Below are 15,137 nucleotides of genomic sequence, written 5' to 3'. Positions count from 1 at the left end.
TTGTGGTTTTGAAAGAAGATGTCCTTGTGCTTAAGACATCCTTACTTGAGTATTTAGAGATGAAGCATTATGATGTCTATAACTTACTCTCAAATGATTCATAGAAAAAGTTGATAGATAAATAGATACATGATAGATTGATAGATATAGATAAATAGGTAGATAGATAGATGATAGAATAAATGTGGCAAATAGTTGACAATTGATGAATCTAGATGGAGCTATATGGGTATTCATTAGATAATTCTTGCAACTTTACTGTAGATTAAAAGGGTTTCAAAACAAAAAGTTTAAAAATTATAGAAAATAAAATAAATTTTTAAAAATTCAAAAAAAGAAGATTCAATAGAAAAATGGACAAATGTTATTGGATAGAGCCAGGCCTGATGGCCTAGTGGTTAAATTTTGGCACTCTCACTGCTTCGGCAGCCCTGGTTCGGTTTCCAGTCACAGAACCACACTGCTCCTCTGTCAGTAGCCATGCTGTGGTGGTGGCTCACACAGAAGAACTAGAAGGACTACTATGATATACAACTGTGTACTGGGGCTTTGGGGAAAAATAGAAGAAAAAAGAGGAAGATTGGCAACAGATGTTAGCTCAGAGTGAATCTTTCACTGCAAAAAAAATAGTTATTGGGTAAATGGTCGATAAATATTTGAAAGTGAGAGTCTATGTCATTAGTCGGTGGCGAGAGAGTTGACAGCAGAATAAATAAATAAATTGTGATTTGTTATGGAATACTATACAGCAACAAAAATGAACAAACAATTGCTAAACTAACAACATGGATGAAACTCACAAAGCTAACAGTGAGTGAAAGAAAAAACAGACAAAAGAGTATATAGTCTATGATTCCGTTTATATAAACTTCAAAGACAGGCAAAACTCATTTATGGAGTTAGAAATCAAGGGGCACATGATCCAGCAATCCTACTTCTTGGGATATATACAAAGGAAATGAAATCAGTGTCTTAAAGAGATGTCTGCACTCCTATGTTCATTGCAGCATTATTCACAGTAGCCAAGATGTGGAAACAACCTAAGTGTCCATCGATGGCTGAATAGGTAAAGGAAATCTGCTATATATATACAGTGGAATACTATTCAACCTTTATAAAGCAGGAAATTTTGTTATTTGTGACAACATCTATAAATCAAGAGGACATTATGTTAGGTGAAATAAACCAAGCACAGAGAGACAAATACTGCATAGTCTCACTCATACGTGGAATCTTAAAAAGTCTAACTCACAGAAGCAGAGAATAGAATGGTGACCGCCAGGGGCGGTGGGTGCGTGGGGAGAACGGGGAGATGTTGGTCAAAGTTTCAGTTACGCAGGATGAGTATGTTCTGTGGACCTCATGCACAGCATGGTGACTATAGTTAACAATATCGTATTGTATATTTGGAATTTGCTGACAGAGTAGGTCTTAGATGTTCTCATGCACAAAAAAGAGACAATTATATGAGATGATGGATATGTTAATTGGCTTGATTTGGTAACCATTTCACAATGTATATGGATATCAAAATATCTCATGGGACACCGTAAATGCATACAATTTATATTTGTCAATTACACCACAATAAAGCTGGGAAAAAAGAAATCAGGGGTGCAAGGGAGTTTCTAGAGGCTGATAATGTTCTGATTCTTGCTCTCGGTCCTGGCTACACCAGCGGGTCCACATTGCTAAAATCTATCAAGCTCTATAGTTATTATTTAAGTTTTTTTAAAATATGCTATCCTTCATTAAAATTTTGTTTTAAAAAAGAAATATAAATATAACAGTCCTATAATGGAAGAAAAACTCATGGGAAAACTTTCATCTCCAGCTCAAAAGGAGAGAAGTAGCCTGCCAGCTTACTTCACTCTCAATCATTTCCTGAAGGACCGACTGGATAAGCCCTGTGATTAGCTCTGGAATTGTGCGAACGTGAGTCACACCGATGAACGCTGCATACTTTTGAGAGGAACCGTGAGTAATTCCCACATGAATGGGAACCTGGAATTAATCACTGACTACTAAAGCGGTACAAGTGTTTGAATTAGGAGCCAACAAAATAAAGCAAAACCCACTAAAACATGCTTTGGGACAGAAAATTTATACTTCAGATATGTATTCCAGAAAAAACAAGGGTGTCATCCTGCCGCATCGCACAGGAGTTCCACCCAGCACAGGCGCCATGATGCCACACACGTAAATCCAGGGATTTCAAACTTGAGATTCATAATTGCAACTCAATGGATTACTTTTTTAAAAAATTCTATTGGTATCCTATAGTTTGATTTTTACCCTTAGCATTGGGAGCTAATCAGAAGAAAGTTTTAATTTGTCACAAAAGCCAAGTGCTGTTAACTGAAAAGAAGTCAAAGTGAAATTCAACAACACACCCTCCAAAAACAAGGCCACCAGCCCAGTCTTGCCATGTGTGTCTTCAGTTGGAGGACACGAAAGCTCAGAAATATTATCCAGGGAGGCCGCCCCAAGGTCTTACTGAGCAGCAGCACTTGGGTGGGCTCCCATACTTTGGAGCCCACTCCATGTCCAGAATCTTGGTGGGTTAGAATGCTCAGAGCTACACAGTCTCATTCCAAGAAAATTCAGTAAAACCTGGAGTATGCTTAAGAACGCCTACAGATTTACAATAAGGAACGGGAATGAACCTCATAAAGCTGAGTACATTCATGGTGATCCTATAAACAGGTCTCCTGTTAGCAAGTCTCTATGAGAAAGCATGGAACCAAAAATAAAAGGAATGCACTGGATATTCTTTTTTTTTTTTTTAATTTTTATTTATTTATTTATTTTTGAGGAAGATCAGCCCTGAGCTAACATCTGCTGCCAATCCTCCTCTTTTTGCTGAGGAAGACTGGCCCTGAGCTAACATCTGTGCCCATCTTCCTCTACTTTATATGTGGAATGCCTGCCACAGCACAGCTTGCCAAGCGGTGCCATGTCCACACCCAGGATCCGAACCGGCAAGCCCTGGGCCCCCGAAGGGGAATGTGTGAACTTAACGGCTGAGCCACCGGGCTGGCCCCTGCACTGGATATTCTTAATGGCTAAAACCAAAAGCCATAACAGCCAGGAGAACAGAGTTCAGATCCGCATAGAGTGGCTCCGGCTCTCCCTTAAAGAGGGCAGAACTCAGAAGTGGTGGGTTTGGACATTGGTTCTGCCTCTTTCTGTCTGCACGACCTGGAGTAAAGCACTTGGTCTACATGATCCTTAGGTTCCTGATCTATACAATGGGGATGTTAGTGCCCACTTTCGGGATGATTGGGAAGATTAAGGAGATGATAGATGTCATAATGCCGTACACATGTAAAATATGGTCATTCTCAGTCTGGTCTGCTCCCTCCCGCTTTCAGGTCTGAAAGCTCTTACCTGGATGCTGAGTCCCACAAGGTCCTAATCCATCCTTAGCAATACTGGGCATATACCTGTCCCCAGAAGGTGGTGTGATCCGAATCAGTGTTGTTCTTGTGAACAAGATTCCCGCCAGGCTGTCAGGCTGCCCCCAAGGCACGCACACTATGAAGTTCTGGCCTTCCTCCAGCGCCTTCTATGCTGTTCCAGGTGATGGAACAGGCTCCCCACATGGTTCCTGGATTTGCTCCCCAGTTTCTTTGTTAAGTTGATTTCACTCCTTCCCATTGCACTTGGCTGGATCCTCATGGCCTGTCTATAGCTCACCGGTTCTTTCTTCCTAGGGCCTTACTGGTTTTCTCCCCTTTACCCCAAGCCAGTGTCTTGGCTTCTGCCCAGTATTGGAACTCTCTGGAAACTAACACAATAATTCCTGCAGTGTGGCTTCAAGTGCCCCCGAGGTCAACGTTGGCCACATGCCAGCCCAGGTTTGCTATGTGTCAGAAATTGTGGCCTTAATTCTGAATAATGACCGTTCATAGCATGCAAAAACAGGTGTTTATGTAGCTCCTGAGTCTGGGGGTCAGTTAGGGGGCCAGCTAGTCTAGGGTCAGCTTGGCTGGGGTGGCTCTGCTCCATGAGTCTCTCATCCCTGCCTAGGACCAGCAGGCTGCCTTGGTCACACATCTCCTTAGGCAATGGCAGAAGCACAGAGGTGCAAGCAGAAACACATAGGCACGTTTCCTGCCTGCTGCATCCAGTCTGCTAACATCCCATTGGCCAAAGAAAACCGCATGGTCGAGCCCGTCATAAAGGCGTGGGGAAGGAGTCTTGCCCACAGCGGGTGGGCACTGAGAAGTTACATGGCAAAGAGCACAGATTCTGGGAACAACAGTGCACTCCTGTTTATTCTCATCTTTCAGAGGCTGGTTCAGACATTCTCGTGTCTGCCATGTCGAGTACCAGATTCTCCCTAATGTCCCTGCCACTCCTGACAGAGATTCGTGGCTTGACCAAACTTTAGTCAGGCTCCTGAATCTTCTCCTAAGCCCATCTTTGCACTTCCTTATAAAATCTAGTTTTAGCAAGAACCCTGCAAAGGCAGTTTACCCAGAAGGCCCCACCCTCGATACCTGATCACCCTCCATACCTGGGCAGGTTTCTCATCCTCCGTCACCCCCCAGGAGAGCTCTGATCGCCCTGGCTGTTTTCAGCAAGAATTCTGTAGGTCAGTTTAGCCAGAACCCCCTTCACTGCTGATGTTTCTACTTACTAATTTTCCATCCGCCAACCGCAACCCTGCTCCTCGGCTATAAGTTCCAGCGTGCCCACGCTGTGTTTGGAGACGAGCCCTCTCTCTCTCTCTCCCACTGCAGAATCCCATTGCAGCAGTCCCTACACTTATTGCAATATACCTGTTAGAGTCTGCCTGACCGTCTTTAACAGGCCCATTAAATTTATTTTCCCATATCATCCCTCATTTCGCCCCTATTGTTCTACTTTACAATTGGCCATTTCTTCTTATGCTCACATCTCTTCGCAGAAGAAACTTTCATGGCCCCCAAAATAAGTGGGGTCCCCTTATTTCTCTCTGTCATAGTGCTCTGAAGTTTTCCTTCTTAACACCTGTTTGTGAGCATCAAAGGAAGTAAATCCTGGAATCGTAAATACTGAGAGCCTGCAAGGACCTGAGGATCCTCTGGTCCAAGTTTGTTGCCTTAGTGACGTATAACCTGAGACTCCGGATAGAACCCATGCTTACCTGGCTGGTTTAGCAGTGGTCCAGAAAATAATTGATCTCTACTGACAAAGGACGCAGATGTCCTGAACTGGCCAAATCATGCAACAAGAAACATGAACGGCCAATGAACACATGAAGAAAATAATATTCTACTTGCACTAGTAGAAACACAAAGTAAAATGAAATGTAAAAGAAAGAAATGAAAAGTAAAGTATATATACATAAGCATAGGAATATATATGTGTTGATATATACATTTGTATATATATTTAAATTTTATTGGCTATAATTGTTCCAGACACTTACTAAAACAACAAGCACATTTGGAGTTTAATATAAAACATTAAATAATACTGAGGAACGCTATGAGACCTTGGTGCAGCTAGGATGGTCCTACAGCGTGTTACTTTGGCTGTTGTGGGTTTTTTCTGATGGCAAGAGCATGTTAGTTTCAGCTCATCAGCAATACTTCTGAAAGATTAGTTTAAAAAAACGGAGCGGAGAGCAGCATGCGGAGAATTGACTGGCAGAAAACCAGGCAAACAATCCGTCGTTGCTAAGATACACCATCCTTAAAAGAGCAGCAACTTACTCGTGTGCATCGGAAAGCCGCGTCCAGCTGTTCCAGCGGAGAGCTGTGGGAGCGAAGCAGCTCCGCGTGAAGAACCCAGTTAGCGGTGGACCTGGATCTAGGGACAAGCAGAAAGCAAAGATTCTGTAGCAAAATGTGTAAAACAGGAATAAGGTAATAACAACAGACTTTGGAAACCTGTTGAATAAAATCTGTATAAATTTATAGACTCTGAATTTAGAGACAGCTGCCTGTCTTCTCTAAGCCACGCCCACTAGAAACAGCAAGTTTTCTGAGACAACGCTACAGACGTGGCTAAGAAGTAATTAAGTAATCATGGCTGTCGCCCTTGGAGCACAGGGCTGGCTGCACAGATATTTAATGGTGTTATGCCAGGAGTGTCACGGCTATTGTCACCTTCATTGGAGGCCCAGCAGGAGGTGATGCACTGCTTCCAAGGAAAGGGCCACCCTTCCCACAGGGAGACAAGAGCTGTGAGAGGTTGCAGATAAGGGGCCTCCAGTTAGAGGCAGAAAGATGACAGAGCATGTGGGTAAGTTCACTAAGACTGCCTGGAATGTGCGAGTCTTTCATATATACCAACCGATCAAGATACAGACCTCAAAGCCTGAGGTTTGGACAGATGTGTAACAGAAGCCAAGGCTTAGCACAAAGAGATCCGAGCTCTTAGCAAAGAGAAAGCAGACATGTTCGCACTGACAGAGTGAGCCAGAGCAGGCTGGACCCCACGGGAGAGAGTTCCAGAGCCTAGAGGAGAGGAAGGCAGGTCAACATAACTGTGTTCTTAGCTGGCCCAACAATACCCCCATGCCCTCAGGACAGCAGAGCTGCAAAAGGACACATGCTCATGCCACAGATTCTGGATGCATCCCTGTCTGCGCACACGCGTGAATTCTAGGTGGTTGTCATATCAGCCTGGGTTTCATTATTCCAAAAATAGTCTTCTCTTATCTTCCTAAAGACAACCAGAGTTTAAAAAACCCAAAAAGTCCTTAGTGTTGTTATCTATAGATAGCTGGATTGGGTGGACCCTGCTTCCTAATTGTCATCACCATTTCCTGGTGTCCCAAGTGTGCAAAATGAGGAAATAGTTTCTGGGTGCTACATAAATCTGCTATTCTAAAGGAAGGAAGGAAGGAGGGAGGGAGGGAAGGAAAGAAAGAGGGAAGGAGGGAAAAGAAAAAGAACAGTAAGAATGAACTGCTTATTAACTTTTAGAAGCTCTGTGTGTGTGTGTGTGTGTGCATGTGTATGTTTGAATGTCATTCCTACAACTGTCAATGTGGCATCACTGGGGTCCTTTGCCCACCATTGATCAAATGCATCGTAGGAAACCCTTTATGGCAGAGGAGCGCAAGCTGGTTTAGAGAACTACAAAAGAACTCTAAGTTAATTTCGTCTTTTCTTTATCTTTGCAATGCATTTGCTGCAGTAAATTTCCTTCAGCAAGAATACTTTCAATGTTCTTGATATTTTAATAGATAGATCCTTAACAATCAGCATAAAAATGCCAACTTTATAAATCTAGAAAGCTGAGTTCCCTGATGTGAGATCACTGTTATAGAAACACTTGTGTGTGTGTGTGTGTGTGTGTGTGGTTCATGTCTCAGAGCCCCAAATCTTCTGTATACTTCATGCCCCACGATTTTGGGTCTGAGAACCACATTCTGCCGTGTTTTGGGCCCCTGTCCTCCTACGCCATCCTGAGCTCCTTTCCAGGTCGCTCACCTCTCCGTCTCCTGTAGGCTGCAGGTGTTCAGTTCTCCGAACTCCCACTGTGTTCTTTCTGCCCACTCTGGGCACATCCAAGACCATGTCCAAAACATAGAGGCTCTCAAGTCTGTATTTTGAACCTCTGATTTTCCTTCTGTATCCCATCTATTGAAGCCAACTGTCCACCTGAACTCTCCCAACACACCTCGCACACTAAGGAATATCTGTCCAACTCAAATGGGAAATCACTGCCAGTGTCACCCTCCGCAAAACCTCCTCCACCTGTTTCCACCTCTGAGCAATGGCACCTACACGACCAGTATTCACTAGAAAGCAGGGGTCATACCTGAACCCCCCCCCCACCTCCCTACAACCCCATTAGTGCCGTCTCCTGAGTCTCTTTAATCCATCCCTTCTTCTCCACACCCAATGCCATCACCTGAGACCACGCTGACGCCCTCTTTTGTCTGGGTTAATTTAAAAACACTGCTACTTTTGGAGTCTCCCAACCTCATCTCTTCCCTTTTGATCTATCCTCCCCACTGCTCCAGGATGCATTTTTAAACATTGATGTGTTTTTGTTTTAATCTCTTGTTTAAAGCCCTTATAGGTAAAGCCCCATTACCTATAAGCTGAGGCTCTGCACCCATCTGTCTCCTTGTCTGTCGTGATCTTTCCAGACTCATCTCTTGCTGTTCCCAGACACTTTGACTCTCCAGTCAACCTGAAACACATGTAGCTCCTCAAATACAAATGTTCTCTTATGCCTCTGTGCCTTTGCACATGCTGGTCCTACTGCCCCAAATTCCCTTCCCTTCCTTATTCCCTGAAAGTTCCACCTCACCCTCTCTAAGCCTCGCCTCAGTGCAGCCTTTTCTGATCTGGCCAGGCTCCCTTCTCTGTCCCTTATGTTAGCATTTATCGCAATTTTTTCCTTGTGTGTTTGTTTCCCTCATGGAGTGTGAACTCCTCAACGTCCCCATTAGCACATTCCCTGGCATGTGGCATAAGCCTCATAAACGTTTACAGAATGAGCGTATGCACAAAAGTCTGATGATTTGGTGTTATGGGGAAGGCAACTGAGGGATATAAGAATTAGGTGCATTCCTAATAATTTAGAAAATACCAAAAGTCAGTCTACTATAAAAGTAAGCCAATCAAGTCCGTCTATCCTGGGTGAATAGTGTCCCCATCAAATTCATATCTACTTGGAAACTCAGAATGGGACTCTACTTAGAAATAGGGTTGTTCCAGATGTAATTAGTTAAGATGACATCATATTGGAGTAGGGTGGGCCCTTAATCCAGTATGACTGGAGTCCTGACTGGGAAGAGAAGAGACAGAGACACACAGGGAGAATGCAGTGTGACAACAGAAGCGGAGATTGGGGTGATGCATCTACAAGCCAATGAACACCGAGGACTGCCGGGACACCGGAAGCTAGGAGAGAGCATGGAACAGACCCCCACCTAGAGCGTTCAGAAGGAGTCTGGCCCTGCTGGACCTTGATTTCAGGCTTCTGACCTCCAGAACTGTAGAGAATAAATCCCCATTGTTTGAAGCTACCTAGCGTGTGGCACTTTGCTTGGGCAGCCCTGGGAAAGTAACATACCACCCTCGCCTGAGTTCAAGCAGTCCCTGAGGATGCCAATGAGCTACCACATCTCTGCAAACGGGAAACAAGGTGCTTCACCAAACAGCAGATCAGTGTGAAATCTGATATGTTAACTAAAGCTTCCTTCCGCCTTTCCACAAACACCCGCCAATGTGTCAAGGATGGGTGAGAACACCTCTAACAGAAAAGCCCTTGGTGATGGTGATCGAGAGATTGGCAAATAAAGGTGGTGGCAAAGATTGGGAGCCAGGGCCAGGGTTACTTCCTCTCTCCTCCTGTTTTGATCGATCTCTCAAACAATTAGGTCCTTTAAACAACCATGAGATTCTAAATGACCTATGAGGCCACTTGAACTCCAAACCCAATCGGGCTCAGAAAAGAGATGGATCAGAGAATCGGATAATGTCACAGCTGAAAGAGAGAGGGGGAGGGAAGGGCAGTAGGTCAGAAGCAGCAGGGGGAGGGATGGGGGGTGAATCCTAGAGTCCACGCGTGTCCAGCTTTCAGGGACCTCACCAGCGAGGAAATGTCCAGGAAGATGACTCGCTGGCCCCGTCTCTCAGCTCTCTATTGTTTACTATTAGCTTACGTCTGTTCTTGAACAAAAGACATACTGTCTTATTAGTATTATTATTTTGGCTTTGTAATATATGTTAATATGTGACAGGGCAAGGTCCTCCCTTTATATTCTGTTTCTAAAGATGACAATGGTGAGCTGGAAAGCTTTGAAGAAACAAAATGGCCCTGTACGATTTGTTTCTGAGTTGGAAAACTCTAGTGGTGACTTGGCTGTTTGCATACTTTTATTTTCCCAAGTACGTATTTTCAGTAAAGTTTTATATGTTGCAAAAAATCCATCTGCAATTTCAGTTGGCATTACATTGAATCGATAGATTAATTTGGAGAGAAATGATATCTTTATAACATTAAGTTATCCTGCACAAGAACATGGGATTTCTCTCCATTTATCTAGATTATTTTCTGTGTCCTTCATTAAAGTTTGGTCCTTAGAGTTATTTGGAATATTCTTTAATTCCTAAATACTCAGAAATATTTTGATGCTTTTGTGAATACTTTCTTATTTCTTATTTTATGTTCTAGTTGGTTATCACTGTTGCTGATAAATTGCATTGATTTTTTTTAACTAATCTAACATGGCAAATCTGTAGAATTTATAGTCTGATTAATTCTAATAGTTAATCTGTTAAGTCTGTCATTTTCATTTTCTAGGCAGATGATGGTGTCATTCTCAAAGAGTGATAGTTTTAGGTTTCACCTACTAATGTCTTAATTCTTCCTTCAATTTGGGCCAAGACTCAGTTTTATGGTAAATATTTGTGTTGATAACAGACATTCTTGTGTTGTTCACAAAGAGAATGCAGCCAATGGTTTGCCATCAAGCATATTTGCCATAGATGTGGAGTCTATAATCTTTATCCAGGTAGGATATTTCTTTCTTTTCCAGGTTTGCTATGGGTGGAAACTTATAGAATGCTTTTTCAGCACTTTTAGAGATAATTGTGTGATTTTCCTCCTTGAGTCTATGATTGTGGTGAATTACACTGATTCATTTTCTGATTTGAAACGTCCTTGCATTGAGAGCCGCACTCCTTCATCGTGATGAGTTAGTTTTTAAGGCGCTGTTGAATTTGGGTAAAGAGCATTTTAGTTGGGGGTTTAGCTCCTATATTCATAAGTGAACTGGGTGTACGGCTTTCATCTCCAGAGTCATCCTTATCTAATTTTGGAATCAAGATTACAGGCGATTTATGGTAGGGGGTGATAGCCTATTCCTTCTTCTGCTTTCTGGAACAACTCGTGTGATATAGAAACTGCCTGTTCTTTGACAGGTTGGGAGAACTCGTCTGTGAAATCACCTGGAGTTGACTTTGGGGGAGAGTTAAGATCTTTAACAACAATTTCAGCATCTTCAATATTACTGGTCAATTCTCGTTCCATTTCTTCTTGTTCCAGTTTGACATTTTACTTTTTTTTTTTTCTGGTAACGCATCCAGAAGATTTCCGTACTTTTCAGTGTACATATGCTCACAATGTGCTTTTTATTATTATTTTTAAGTCTGTTAGACTGTAGTTACTTGTTTTTCGTTCTTTATTTTGATTATTTGCATCTTCTCTCTCTTTTTTCCCAGGGATCGGCCTTGCTGGAGATTTGTCTGTTTGTTTACTTATTTATGTACTTATTTATGTGAGGAAGATCGTCCCTGAGCTAACATCTGTGCCCATCTTCCCCTACTTTATATGTGGGACGCCGCCACAGCATGGCTTGATGAGTCATGCACATATCTGCACCTGGCATCCAAACCCAGGAACCCTAGGCCACCAAAGCAGAGTGTGCGAATTTAACCACTATGCCACTAGGCTGATGCTGGAGATTTGTTTAATAATCTTTTCAGAGAGCCAGCTTTTGGTTCTGTGATCTTCTCTGTTGTTCTGTTATTGTTGTTAGGGTTTTATTGTCCATTTGATTGATTTCCACCATTCTCTGTGTCATTCTTTTCTTTATGTTTCTCTGGGTTTGCTCTGTCTTTTTTCAACTTCTTGAGTTGAAAACTTCCCAATTTATTTTTAACTTGCTTGTTTCCTGATAAATGTATTTAAAGTGGTAACTGTCTCTTTAGATACCATTTTAAATATGTCTCAAAATTTGAGGCATGAACTGTTTTCATCTTTATTCTGCTTTAAATATGTCTTAATTTACTTTATAATTTTCTTCTTACCCTTACAAAGATAGATTTATTTTTTTGTTTTTTTTGAGGAAGATCAGCCCTGAGCTGACATCTCCTGCCAATCCTCCTCTTTTTTCTTGCTGAGGAAGACTGACTGTGAGCTAACATCCATGCCAATCTTCCTCTACTTTATATATGGGGTGCCTACCACAGCATAGCTTGCCAAGCGGTGCCATGCCCACACCCGGGATCCAAACCGGCAAACCCTGGGCCGCCCGAAGCAGAACATGCACGCTTAACTGCTGCGCCACCAAGCTGGCCTCACAAAGATAGATTTTAAAGCTAGCCTTTTGTCATTAATTTATAATTGTCTTGAATTATGGTTGAAGAACATAGTATGTAAATATTAAATTCCTACGACTTCATGATTAAAGGCAGGCATATTTTGGTAAGAATTTTAGGTATGATTTTAAAGAACATACATCCTTTGTTTATTTGGTACTGAGTTCTACATATTCTAACAGTTCAAGCTCATTAACAGTATTGTGAAAGTCTTTGGTAACTCTGTTATTATTATTATTTTTACAATTTTGCCTGCTTTATCTATCATTTTCGGGGGAAGTTGTGTTAAACTATCCAATACTGTTGATTTGCCTCTTTCTCTGCCATCCCTTCAATTGTCACATCTTAGATTTTGAAGTTGTATTGTTTGGTGCACATATGTTTGTGAGAGAGATATCTTTTTACTCTATTGTGCCTTTTACAAACACAAAACATCCTTCTTTGCTCCTTATGATACTTTTTGCTTTAAATTCTATTTCATCAAATATTGACATTTCTACCTTTGCTTTCTCTGGTTTTCATTTAGCTGATATCTTTCTCCATCTTTTTACTTGCAAGCTCTATGTGTCCTTTTCTCTTAAGTGTCTCTTGCAGACAACGTATTGTTGCAAATGCCAAAGGCCAGGCCCACGTGTGTGTGGACCTGATTGATTTATGGAAGATCGGGGGACTGATCCCAGAGTGGACAGTCCCAGGTACCACTGGCCATAGGCATCACCCCTACTGCCACCACAACCTTAGTCTTCCCCTCTGGTATGGGAGACGCAGCACTGGAAAAGGCAGTCCCTTGGGTTGAAATCCATCAGTGCTGGTGGCTTGGGCTCAGAGAGGCTGGGCAGTCTCTGTACACCTCTTTTCGTTAGCCTCCATTGAGCAGCGATTTCGTTTGCCATGATGGTGCCCTATTGTATATGAAATGAGCTAAAGATGGCCTCTGTGCATTAGCCCCTAGGTTGTTTATTTCTTCACTGCAGGCTAAGATATGTTAGCTCAAAAGCTCAGTGCTGCTGGACTCACATGTTTACATATGCAATTATTTTAAAATAGTCCAAAGAAGCATATGTTTAGCCATTTCAAACCTGCCTCCTTTGCATATCCTGTGAAACCTCACCCCACAGTTGTTACCTGTTGATAAGATAGCGCCTTATAGTTATAAGGCCCTAAGCCCCCACTGACCTCCAGAGTTCTCTGACCCTGTGACCCTTTGCTTTGCTGCTGAGCAACAGCACCTAGACATGTAAGGCCCTCTGATGCCCCTGTCCCCCCAGAATTCCCCTGCCCGCTCCTGCTCCGGTGTAGCCACACCATAAAATCCTGCCTGAGGGACTTTCCCCACATGCCAACCTATCAAAGCATCTTGGGATCATGATTGCGTGTGCTACTGCCACCTTGTGGTCATACCTTTTTCCTGGATCACCCCATAAACACCTATCCTGGAACACCTACATTGGTGGACACTGGAACCAGTGGTCCAGTCAGCAGCTGCCAATTTCTGCAATAAAGCGGCAGGTAGTGACTGCCAGGGCAGTGTCAGCAGAACTGAAGGAACTGTTCTTTGAGCTGTCCTTTTGCTTACTGCCTCTGATCATCTTCCACCCCAGACTGAGACTTCCTTCTAGTCCCCCGATGAGAGTTCAAGGCCGCCTCCATCTCCAAGGGGCTTCTCTTGCTTTCACTGGTGGTGGTGGAACTGGTTTATTTCTTTGCTTGTTCTCTTGCTTTAGCCAGTCAAATAAATTTATTTTCTCTATTATCAAAGTAAAGCCTAGGTTTGTTTTTTTTTAAGTTTGGAAACTAAAAAAAATAGAAAAAAATTTCAAATATTCTCGTTATCAAAGACAAGCACAGTTAGCAGTTGGGTGCATCTCCTTCAAATCTTTTTCTCTTCATTTTTTGTCTTCTGGTTATTAAAATCATGTGGTACATTCAAAATTGTGCATAATGACATTTGAGTCTGCTTTTCCCTGTTTATAAAGGAATTGGAAGCTCGTCACAAAAAAGCTGCTTCTCGCTGGTTTATTGACTGTTCTCATCTCAAAAATATCCAAAGATTCAGGCCCATCATTACGAGTTCTGAAGATGCAGAAAATCACCACTCTAGCTTTTGGCACTGAAAATGGCCATTATGTTGTTCTATTCATCTACGCTTTTTGTGGAGGGAGAAGAAAAATCTTTTTGTTTAGCTATTCTCAACATCGCAACCACACAGAGCTTGGCCATTATTAGTAAGTGCCAGGACAGAGTGGCACGGTTATTATTTTAAGTAGACATCAAGACTGGCAAGAGGTTCCATTGGAGCTGAGAGGGCAAACAGAAGATATGAATGTTTCCTTTGACCAAGGACCAGAGGCAGCCCCTCCACTGGCTACATCGGGGTACCATGTAACATCCTTGACCAGACTCTAAGAAGGAGGATGAAAGACACAAGAAGGACTAAAGTTAATGTTTCCACCAGCCAGGGAGAACGAGAGTTCAGTCACAAATGGGGTAAAATTAGAGCACACACCCATGTGTCTGGAATATATAAGCTACCTGGAATTTCGTGAGATGTTGGGGTGTCTAGCGCCTTTCCAGTGATGTGCTGAAGGCAACTTGCACAGGTTTATGAAACCCGATTGCACACAAATCTTCCCAGCTCTGTGTTCAGTGAATTCAACTTGGTAGCTTGAAATTGGCTATCGTGGTAGGATTTATATCACAGAAATTGGCAAATACTACAAATCAGGGTGTTTTTTTTCTTGTTACTCTAAAAAGCCAATTCTTAATCATTTATGAGCACACCACTGCCTCTGATGTCTGAAACAACAGAATGTAGGAAAAATAACAAACCCTCAAGTGTAGAACTGGCAGAGTCCTGTGCTTTAATTGTGTGGACTACAACTCCCAAGGTGCAATGCGCCACCAAGAATCCACCCCTACTTCCTGTTCTGTGATTTTCTGAGTCTGGATGGGAAGAGAGCTGGGGATGGCTCTCAAGGGGTGGAGCATGCTGACTTCCTCAGACAGCAGCTCCTAGGCAGTAAGATGTGGCCAAGTTACCTTGTTAATAGAGAAAGTATCGTTTTCTTTCTTCTT

The sequence above is a fragment of the Equus przewalskii genome, chromosome 5 (assembly GCF_037783145.1).
Source record: "Equus przewalskii isolate Varuska chromosome 5, EquPr2, whole genome shotgun sequence".
NCBI lineage: Eukaryota > Metazoa > Chordata > Mammalia > Perissodactyla > Equidae > Equus > Equus przewalskii.
Note: the sequence above shows the minus strand (reverse complement) of the source record.